The sequence below is a fragment of the Colossoma macropomum genome, unplaced genomic scaffold (assembly GCF_904425465.1).
Source record: "Colossoma macropomum unplaced genomic scaffold, Colossoma_macropomum, whole genome shotgun sequence".
Taxonomy (NCBI): Eukaryota; Metazoa; Chordata; class Actinopteri; order Characiformes; family Serrasalmidae; genus Colossoma; species Colossoma macropomum.
In genome coordinates, this window is record NW_023494794.1 from 12,323,772 (window position 1) to 12,335,871 (window position 12,100).

A 12,100-nucleotide genomic window follows, 5' to 3' on the forward strand; every position below is an offset into this window, starting at 1 on the left:
CACTGCTCCACTGCTATCTAGCTGTCAAGCCCATTCATCATTCCCACCACTTTCCCCTCTACAGAATTATTATTTCTTTGATGTGTTACTAGTTGAAAACAAATCCATTTTGCTGCCCATCAATTTATCATTTGGGAAGGGACGTCACACTCCACTTGCGTGGACAACAATGCTAAGGCACGTGCACGTTGCTTTTGTGTTTGTGTAAGAGAGAATGAGAGCGAGAGAGCAAAAGAGAGAGAGAGTAAGACAGAAAGAGAGGGAGAACTTGAAGATTGTGAAGAAGGAATGGGAGTCGATTGAGTAATGCTCTTAAATGAGAGAGGGAAGAAAAAAAGCAGGAGAGAACGTGAAGGCAAGGCAGAAAGAGGAGGTAGAGAGAGAGAGAGAGAGAGCGAGAAAGAGAGAGAGGAAAGAAAAAGAGGGAGGGCCTTAGTGCTCTCCCTCTCTCACCCTCCCTCACCTAACGTCTGTGATAATTTATCACTCCTTCCAGCTCGACTGACAAACTATTTGCAGGAAAATGAGTTTTTCCGCTACGGATTTGTCCTCTGGGAATGGAAAGGGGAGCTGCTGTGTTTTTATCCCCTATCATACACACACTCTTTCTCACATACACACACACACCCACCCACACACACACAAAGCAGTGGCTATGAAGAGCTGCCTCTCACACACACACAGGCATGCAAACGCGTACAAAAACACACACACAGCCTCTCACCGTGGTCTTCAGTACTTATGGGAGGGGGAAGGGGTGGGTAAGATAAATGAGGTAAATTAATAGAGTCACTGAAGGAAAAGATCTGCTTCCGCTCCAGCAAATCCACTGGTGACACACAACTGACATGCTAGACAGAAAGGAACGATGCTCTCTCTCTTTCTTTAGCGCTTTCTCTCTCTCTTCTTCTCTATCTCCTTGCCTTCTTTCAGGAGTCCTTCTCTTTGTCCTGCTGTCTGCCATCTCCTTGCCACTAGAGCTTATTTTCTCCCATTGGCACTGGACAGCATTACATCATAAAAATTTAAGCCTGCCTTAGCCCTCAAACTGCAAGTACACATATGTGGACCTACATTTCAGTAGCTCACTCTGCAGCACTGTGCAAAAGTCAGAGGCCACCCTTCGCTGATTTATTTCTAGTCAAAGTGGCCATTAAGAACAAGTTTTTCACTTTTCAGGAGATATTTCTAAGGAGATTAGATATAAGATAATCCAGTGAAAACACTGGATTTCCAAAACCTTTAAAAGATATAGAGAAAATGGGATAACAACTGTGCTGGACCTGGTTGACTATGAAAACTGTCACCATCAGATAACTAGAACTCAAAGCTTTCTTCTTGGAGAGATAGGAGTGAATCAAGTTCCACTCTTGCATCCTTCTGTCCATCCTTCCGAGGTGAAGAAAGCTCAACGCTATGGGTCTGAAAGGATGTGTAGCTGTTAAGAAGACATTACTAATAAGACCGAACTTTGAAGGTGTGAAAAAATATCGCTGCTTGCTTTTTAAAACTGAAAACAAGACTCCTGAAAGGATTGGAAGCTGTAATAAAGGCAAAGGTACAACAGTGGTTTTAAGGTCCAAATGTGTACCTTAAATAAGTTTTTTCCCAGTGAAAAGTTTTGTACTTTTCATAACCTAATATTTTAAAACAGAACAAAACAACATAAAAGGAGATAAGACAGGGTATGTGGAGTCAATACAACTTAGAAAATATCATTTCAGTGGATTATGGTACAATTATGTTTCCTGACTATGGGTACTGAGATGTACCCTTGAGGGTACCACCCCTGTGAGAAGAGGGGTATTGCCCCAGTGACAATTATGTACCTTGTTTTCTGAGACTGTGGACTGCAAATTGAAGAAATAAATAATTAGTCTAAATAGTAAAAATAAATAGTCTTTTTACACAGACTTTTTTCACAGAGCTATTCCTGAATATTTCATAGTAGATGCAGATTAATAAGTGCATTACTGCCTACACCAAGGGCCTGTATCTAGACTTGTTCTTCAGTTCCATGTCCAAAAGTATTCAGAGATTCCATTAGTGAAATCAGCAACTTTAAGGTACACCCACTGCTGACAGTTTAATTGTCTGCACACAGTTTGTATAATCTCCACAAAAACACCGCCAATAGAATGAGATGCTCTGGAGCAGCCACACATGAGCCTAAGGTCACCATGCCCAATGCCAAACATCAGGTAGAGCCCCCCAGCATTGAACTGTAGAATAGTGGAGCTACATTCTCTGGAATGATGGAGCGCCATCCAATACTGTTGGAATGAGTTGGAGTGGGATTTATGATCCAGAATTAATCATCCAACATCAATACTTGACCTCACTAATGTTGCTTAACCCCTTAAATGGCCAGGGCCCACCAGCAGGCCTAAAGTTTTATTATAGACTTCTATGACCTAAAAATAGCTCGGCCAGTTTGCATTGAAGTCCCTGTAGTTACTGAATAATAAGGTATGAAATTGAGATTTTAAAGAGTTAGTGCTATCAAATCCTCACAGCAATGTTCCAACATATAGTGTAAAGCTGTCTCAAATAGTACAGGCTGTTACTGCAGCAAACTCCCTATTAAAACCCTTGATTTCAGAAGAAACGTTGGATGACAGGATGTCTGCAAACTTTGAGACATATAATGTATTAGTTTCATAGTCCACAGCAATGCCTTACGACACTTTTGATTCTCTTTGAATGAATGGTACTCATTTTATAAATGGGATGTGTGAGTGTGAAGAAGTTCCGAAAGCTTCCACATAAAACAATTATTTTGCACACATTCCAAAATAATTCTTGGCTTAGACATGTGATTTTAGGAAAAAAACTTCATGTGGTAAAGAACCTTTATATTATGTGCGAGTCCTTTGAAAAAAGAAAAGTTGTCTAGACTTACATGTCTAATTAACATATTTACAAAAATGACTTGAACAGAACCATCAGTGGAATCTTTAGGATTCTATGTGGCATCACTCCAAGAACCATTTTGGCATGTTTTTTTAAGAGTGTAGTTTTTGAATAATCTGTAGTGGCTACAGAATAGTACATGTTAAGATTAACAATCAAATTATAATCCTGCAGTTTAAGAGGTTAAAAGCAAACCTTCATAAAACATTCCATCAACATCCTAGAGGAAACGAGAATGAGGGGCTGACATTATCACCCAGCTTGACCCGGGTCAGCGAGTCCAATCTTCCTCCTCACCCTCGACAAACAACATATTGGCAGCATGCTTGGTGGTGAATTACACGACTATAAAGGGCCAATTATATCGTAATTATACGGGGCCATCCGTAAACGTCAGCAGATCATTAAACGTCACCTCTGTGGGGTTCCCTAGCCGTAAATTTGCCGGCTCTGAAGGCATGTGGGGAGAAGGACTCCCTCGTTATAAGCTAACGGCTCAGAGCGTACAGCTAATTGACACATCAAGCAGATCCTTGTTTACTGTACACACTGTGACTGACTGAAAGATTTAAAACCACTAATGAAGAAATGACTGACGGTGCAAGATCAGGTGTGAAGGTAGGAATGACTTAACTCAATGTAGTCTTATGATGTCAGACTGAAGAGGAGTGTAGAAATTGGTGTAGAAATGTGTGGTGATGTTGAAGAGTGGAGGCTATGGGGTATTTTTGCCATTTACTAAAAAGACCTTGGTTTGGTTGGTGCTGGAAATATAGACAATTCCCTGGTGTAAATGATATGTTACGAAGAACCTACACTCTTAAAAAACAAAAGGCTCCTTTTAGGGTTCTTTAGTTAAGGCAATGGTTATGTAGAACCACGACATTTAAAAGAACCATTTGAATGCTTCATTGGTTCTATATCATGATTGAGTACCTGTTCCACTGATGTTACAAGTTACAGAACTGTCTTTTAATGAGTTCTTTAAAATGGTTCTTAAATGTTTTAATGGTCTTCAAATGGTTCTTATCCATGATGGAGAGCCTGATTTTTAAAGAACCTTTTGTAAACAGTTTTTTTTCTAAGAGTGTAGGGAAAAACATTTAATAAGTATAGAACTTTTACATTATATTGAAATGTGTACATCTCATTAACAAAAATGAAATATATATATATATATATATATATATATATATATATATATATATATATATATATATATATATATATATATCATAACACTATCATGTTGCTTTTTACAGCCTGACTATGGAGTCATCACAGCTTTTGGCCTTTATTTCTCAATCCCGGTTTTAAGTGCACCAACACTGCATGCACCCTTTTGTGTTATGTCTGCTCCCAACACACCTTACACAATTCATCTGAGCTTGAATCGGATGTGTTAAAGCAGGGAATTACGGGTTACTCCAAGAACAGGCTTGGGAAACACTGCCCATAAACCCATGTGTAGCCCCTCAAAGTCACATTCAGGAACTTCAGACATCTATGTGTGCTAACAAAAACATTTAGCAGTTTACAAGGCTACACGAGGAGTTAACTGGGTTGGAGTCTATGTCTGCGTCAGAACAGAATGGTGTCTGAACAGCGGGAGCTGACAGCACAGTCATTATAATCGTGTTCAGAGCGAGACAGCACCACACAGCTGACAAAAGTGGTGACAAGTAACATGCGTCAAAAAGGAGAACAATTATACCAGGACAACAGATTAGACTAAAGGACTGGTCATTTGTAAATGTAAATGTAAATGTAAATTGTACTTATTCAAAAATATGCAATGAGTGAGGATGTAATACAGATATTTGTCATCATCTAGTTATACAATCTGGTTTGAAGATGAAATATAAAAACTAAGAGTCATTCTAAATCTTTCCAGTCTGTTCCAAAACATGTGTGCTGATCAGCATAAATTGAAAAGTCAGTAAGAGTGGATTCACGCTTTAAGGGTCACCAGGTAAAATAGGGTAAATTGTCTGCATAATTCAATAGTTGAGATGTAAACAAACTCATTCAGATTGTTTTAATGTGGCTCATTGTAGAGGAACTTGAGGAGGAACTGACTTTACAGTAATGATGATAGGAACCAGGATTTATGACGTGTCCAATGCAAATACAGCCATTTTATTAGATTTTCTGAGCTTTTATTTGTAGTGCTGATGATGGTAAAATAGTGGAAAATCTGAAAATTAAGTTTTCTTTAGGGACAATTTTGCCCTGCATGTACCTCTCCACCATGAATGGATTAAAAAAATGCATTGTAAGTCAAAACCTTATTGTAAAACTCATAACATAATATTTCAAACAACAGGCAGTGTATTCGTAACCAATTCATGAGAGTATTTTCTGGGATGTTGCTTTAAGAGTTTAAGATGTCTGGTTTTTATCACTACTGTTGTGAAAAATTCTGACTCTGCAATCTTCTTGGGAACAGAACATTTCACATTGAAGCTTTTAGAATGACTTTGTTTATATCTCAACCATTTAATTATGCAGAAATTTTATGAGGCCAGAGGAATTCCCTTTTAAGAAACTTGTTTATTCCAATTGCAGTTGATGAGCAAAAGAAAATACTGTATTACCCCCACCCCACCCCAAAAAGCCCAAGCCCTCTCTACTGTATCCCAAACAACTGACCCAGTCACTGTGACATCAGTTACTATGGCAACCCTTCTCTGTCTGACACACCCCAGCAGAGATCTCTCCTGGCGGGTAAAGGGGAGGGGGCGCTGTCAATCAAATGAAAGCCTCTCTAACTTTCATGCCCTGCCACCCAGCACAAGCCCAAAAACCACTCCTCTCCGTCTAACCAACCTTTCTCACTCACTCGTATAACATGGTGTTGGATTTTGGAAGCATCTGTGATTTTCTCCGCCTCACGTGCTGAAGAGCACCTTTCAGATATGTTGACAGATCAGAGTAAAGAGGTTAACACTGTGTTGTTGCTAATGTCATATAGACCCTTAAGGTGCTTAGTCTATCACTGTAAGTCTTGGAAATCATAACCTTACCACGAGCTGTGCCTAATTTTAGTGATTTTTTAAAGATAGAATCATCATATTGTATTTAAACTCTGCAAATATTGTAATAATAATCTTATTTCATTAAGTTTTGGCTGGGAAAAAAGGATTAGAATCTTGAATTGCCCAACAGAAAATTTTCCAAGTTTTTTTCTCCACGGCATCTAGGTGGAAACAACCACTGGTTAGGACTTCAGGAGCTGAACTGAAGGCCTAACTTGTCAGATTAACCACTAACATAATTTGGAATTTAACAGTGGAAACTACAAATCACATTTTGATTTCCACAGGGTGGGCCAACTTTGTGAGGAAAAAATCTCACTCTAGGATTTCTGGAAGTCCCAGATATGTCACTTACTGCAAGTATAAGTGATAGTCTGTCCAATGTGTTCAGTCATGTGTTAGAAATGAAAATCTGCAACAGCAGCTCTACATCAGGGCTCATTACTGAAAAAGTCGCTGTAAAACTGCTGCAAGGAAAAATATATTTTTAATGACTGTTACAATCTTCAAATAAAACTTTGAATGTCTTTTAAAAGGTTCAAATATCCACATTTAATCTAGAATGGCCAAAAAATGTCCATGTGAATCATTGTTAGCTTAGTGCTTACATACTGCTAGAATCTCATTGGGGTTTCATTATTTTGGATTTTTGACCTAGTTTTGACATTAATGGCGAAGACTGAAGGCCTAACTCTAATAGCCATGATTTGCCACTGGCTTAGCATCATCTAATTTCCAGTGCTGGTACTGATATAGCCCTAAACTCTGTTGTTTTTCTTTGTTCTACACTCTTAAAGGAAATTCCACTGATTAGACAAAATTTCTGCTGTGATGTAAACAGATGGTGTTTACGGTGGCGCAGTGGGTAGCGCTGTCGCCTCACAGCAAGAATGGCCTGGGTTCGATTCCCGGCCGGGCAATCAGGGTCATTTCTGTGTGGAGTTTGCATGTTCTCCCCGTGCCTGCGTGGGTTTCCTCCAGGTACGGGTAAAATTCTCCATTCTAGAGAAGCTTACCAAATCTAGTGAAACTCATGGATCTGATGCCTGAGACAATGTTTTTAGTAAAAGTCCCCTATGAAAGATGCCAAAAGGGTTCTTGGAGTGATGGCTGAAGAACCTGTCAACGGATGGTTCTTTAAAGAATCATTTTTGTAAATGACAACCTGTTAAAGTTTGATGAACAGTTACTTAATGTAGTATTTCTATATGCTATTAAAATGGTTCCTAAATGGTTTTAAGGAAATGGTTCCTTAAAGGATTTTTCATTGAAGAGGGTATATCAGGGGTATTCCAGGACTAGAGTTGCAAAGCATTGTTTGACATCCTTAAAAAGAGGTCAAAAGTTCTTTAGTAAAGGCAATGATTATATACAGACCCACAACATCTCAAAGAACTGTGTATGCTTAATTTTTTTTTCTTTGATTAAATGGTTCTTCTTCACAGTGGAGAACCTGCTGTACTTAATTCTTTAAAGAACCTTTAAAAATAGTTCTGTGTAGCACTAAAAGGGCTCTACCATTGATACAAGTCATAGACTCTTTTTTGGCACTACAACCCTTTTTGCAAAAGCATGTAGATAATCAGATGATCATTTGATGATCAGATAAGCAAAGCAGAAATGCCTCCATATTGGCCACGACTCCTGCAAAAAAATGTCCTGCTGATTCTAGAGCTCATCTTAATGCCTCTAGCCCTGAACTGTGGACAGAACCAACTCTTGCTTCAGAGCATGCCAGGTCAGAAAGAACCTAAGCGGCCTCCACCATGAAGCAGGTAGAGCTCAATGAGGGGCAAGTCACTCTCTTGCTAATGGCTGGTTAATGCCTGTGTGCCATTGTGGCTCGTACAATGGCCGTCGCGCAGGAGTCTTGCAGGGGGGCTCTTTTTGAAACAGTTATAAGACCTCCAAAAGCTTGCTGGGGGAGCAGCCCGCAGTGGAGCGAGCAGATTTAGGGGAGCAGGGGGTAGACTGGAACAGGGTTCGGGGTCAGAGGCCAAAGCCCAGAGCGGAAATGGGAGACAGAGGGGGAACAATGAGGAGGGCTGGACCGGCCCAGACAAAGATGGAGGGGGTGCTAAGCATACACAAAACACAGGAAGATGGGGATAGAAAGATGGGCGCCGAATAGAAGCAAGTCTGAAGCAGATGGTAATAGAAGGGGTTAGCAAAGAAGGAGGGGAAAAAAGACCAGAGGTGGAACAAGAAAAAGCCAAAAAGCCAAAATCAGGGGAGGAGTTAATGCGTGGGGGAGAGGAAATGAAAAAGGTTCAACTACTGTAAAGCAAGTGTGTAAAGGGTGTGGATTCAGGCGTTATAGGCCCTCAGAAAATATTGACCCCCTGTCACAACCTTTTAACCAGAATTAGTTTGAGTTACATTGAACTTAGGAGATATGATTCTTTGCTTTGATGGTGCTTTGCTTTTGTGTAATGTAGTAATATACGTGATGGGTGAATTTGTCACTATCTGTTCAAACAATCTGGCTTTACAACAAAGAAAAAATCCAAGTAGGATTATTGCCAAAAATACAGTGAGTGTAGATGTGGTTCAGCCCACATTTAAAAGCATTTTAGAGTGGTTTCATGTATTATGGCTTTCAGATAATAGGGGACACTTTAAAAAACTTGGTAAAAGTTTATTCCTATTTTGATTTATTGTACTCTCTCTAAACAAAGCTAGATTTTTTTTCAAATTATTAAAAATTTCTTTTTAGTAGGGAACTGAATCACTGAAGCTCCTGAGTTTCATAATCACATACAATACTCAATGTCTTGACATGTTATATGTATATACATACACATATGTATAACAATATATATTATATAGTAAACATTATGTGTTTTGACGTAGGTCTTGTACTGTGCTATAAGGGCCACCCCTTAAAAATAAAGATGTCATGGCTTTACTTCCAAAGAACGTTTAAAAGATCATCAAGCACATGGCATTCACACACATTTTTTGTATTACTTTTTTTTTTTTTCTGTTTCCATTATGCATATACTTGCATACTGCTTTATGTTTACCTCAGACTTGATTGATCGTGTTCACGATTAAACATTTTAACATTCTTGCACACAAAATAACATGTCTGAGGTGGGTGGGGGATCCCAACTAGGATGTTATTTAGATTTCAGAAATGCTCAGAAACGGCCCTGCGCGCGTGTTAACAGGTTTCAGCGAGGCCTGTTTGTTTCTGCTGTCCGCGCCGGAGCACGGATATAGAATTAGCCAATTATACAACATATTTGTCTGTATTTACACACAGCGAGGACTTTTGTCGAACAGTGTTTGGCATTTGTAGAAGAGACACTTCTGTAAAGTTGTCTGAGTTTTAAGCTCACAGCTTAATGGCTTCATCAATACCGAGTCGGTTCTCTTGCTCTTCTGATCTGATTACGCGGCTCATCTCGACTCGTTGACCACAGCGAGAGCGGCGCGCGAGGACATTTATAAAAGTCGCCATTAAGTGGGGTTAAGCGCGAGCCTCGTTCATCTCAGCCCGTGACAGGACCGAGCGGCTCGGCGCGCGCAGGGGGAAAGCGCGGGAAATAAAAAAAATGTTGCAAATTGTGTCAGTTTTTGTTAATAGTCAAAACTGTTGAACAGTTAACGCTGTTCCTGTGTTTTACACGTTTTTTTTTTGTTTAAATGTTGACTTCAAAATCAGATGCAGGCAAAACTCTACAGTATATATATATATATATATATATATATATATATATATATATATATAATATATATATGTACTTACAAATGGTTTATCAAGGGTTCATTAGTAAAGAGAATGGTTCTATTTAGAACCATGAGGTCTACATAGAACCATTTCATCATTACATGGCGAACATGGAAGAATATGTTGTATGTGGTTCTATATGGCACCAAAAAGGTGGTTATATAGAATTATTTTGAAAAACGTTCTACACACCATATACAACACATTCTCTATTAATCTGAAGAACAAATTCGTTTATTCTGGCCTCGGTCATCAGTTTTTTACGATGCTGGTTTGTCTGATAAGTGCGGGTTGGTGCTGCATTCCTCTCCATCTCACACAGCTGAAAAAGATGTTAGGAACATCTTGCCTTACACGGACCTTTTAACACACAGGTAGGTTTGCAATGTAAAACCTTGTGTTTCCCCCAGACGTCCCGAGGTTTAGGTGTGTGTGTGTGTGTGTATAAAGCCTTTCATGTCCTGTGTTTTCCCACTAAATGCACCTGACAATAGCAGCATTGTGGATCGTTTTGGACTTGAAAGATGCAACAACATGACCCTTTGGCCTCTCATTTCCATACGAGGCCCCCGGAGGCCGAGCCGATACCACACACACCCTGTCTTAACTTATCTCCATCTACTGAAGACCACTGAGAGAGGAAATGGACTTTAAGGTCCGAACTGATGGACAACTTTTACAGAGTTCATAAAACAGCTGATCAAATGGCCTTTGACCTTTTTTATACGCGTATGTTGTAAACTGTGTTCGTATGAGGTGAGCGTTACCTCTGTTGTAGTATTTGGGGGTTAGAATAGCCTAATAGCTGTCTAAATATTCATCTATGAAGTGTTGTTACCTATTTAGTCATTATAACTTACGACGTATTGATCTATTATGACGTACACTGTTCGTTGTTATGACGTGCCTCGTATACTTTATGCTGCCTCTCACTGTGCCAAGACAATCTGAAGGTTTCCAGGAAAATGTTTTTTGTTTTGTTTTGTTTTGTTTTGTTTTTATGCTGTCATTCTCACACTCGGTATCAAATTAGAGATTTGGACAAATTTGAATTATTTGCTGTTTAGAGTTGAGTAGGGTTTATTTTCTACACACTGAATGAACTGAATTAAATGAAGCGACAACTAAAAGGTTCTGACTGATCTTCAATATTGGCAATCAAATAAATAAGTAAATAAATAAAAATAAATAAATGAATAAATAAATATGGCTTTTTTCAGTGTTTGCAGGCACAGTTTTTGTAGGCACTGGCGACAGTGATCGAGCAGACAAAGTGACCATGTTTGCTCACTTTGTCATGAATTTTTTCAAAATTGCATACGAAATATTGAATAAATAAAAGAAATAAAGAAAAAATTGTCGTTGCTTATTTTTTAATGGCTAATATTTGAAGAACTGTTGTTATAACTGTTATAGTTGTCAAAGACTTCACAACGGTTAAAGGCGACAAACACGAGAAGTTTAGGTTCAACTGAACTCAAACTGCCTGCAAATTAAATACAAGAAAGAAAGAAAGAAAGAAAGAACAAAAAAAAGTCACCTGCAGTGAGCGGATGAGAAGCTCATTTTCAGCTCTGCGCTCAGGCAGGTTAAACTTGTTAAACTTTTACTCAGCTCCTCTGATTTCTTCTGACTCCCAGCCTGTGCAATCTACTTACATGACAGCCACTGAACACTGACCGTAGATAAAAGAGCATTAAATTTCAGTTCATAAGCAAAAACATCTGAAACAGGCATCCACACTGTGCTGTGCATCACCCATATATTATCAGCAAGACAAAAAAATCTACTGTACCTTATGATCATTAACGTGCTTTTATCATTTTATACTGCCTGAAGTTCGATACCATCACAGAGTTTTAATCCCCTGTTAAACTTTCGGTAACCTCCTCTGTTTCTCTCTCTTTTCTCTCGCCCTCGGCGCTCGCCCTTCGTCCCCTCTCTCCATACTTAACACAGGAATTTTCGGCCTCTATTTTTTTGTTATGATTTCCATTAATCCCCCCCCCTGGGTAGGGGTATTTATTTCAAAACACCCTCACTTTTTGTTCTGCATTTACTGTGGGCCGGACCTTGAATAAGAAAGACTGAATAAGCTTTGGTGGGTCGACGAGATAAGAAGTTCGGGAGTAAAGGCGCTGCCGTTTTTCTGCCCTTTTTTCAGATTTTTTATGTGTTTAAAAAATATGAATATAAAACATGGAAAAAGTGAGAAAATCTTCGTTTGAGAATCTACTTTTTCCTAACGTAGCGGGTGGCTCTTCCAAGACTGGACAAAAAAGTTTGATAGAATTTGGCGAGCCTTATAAAACATTTCTCAAAACACTTCCTGTGACAAACTGATAAAAACGAGTCCCCAACACTTTCCCATAAAACCCTTGGCTAAAGGTTCGTTCTGTAATGACAGGCGCTT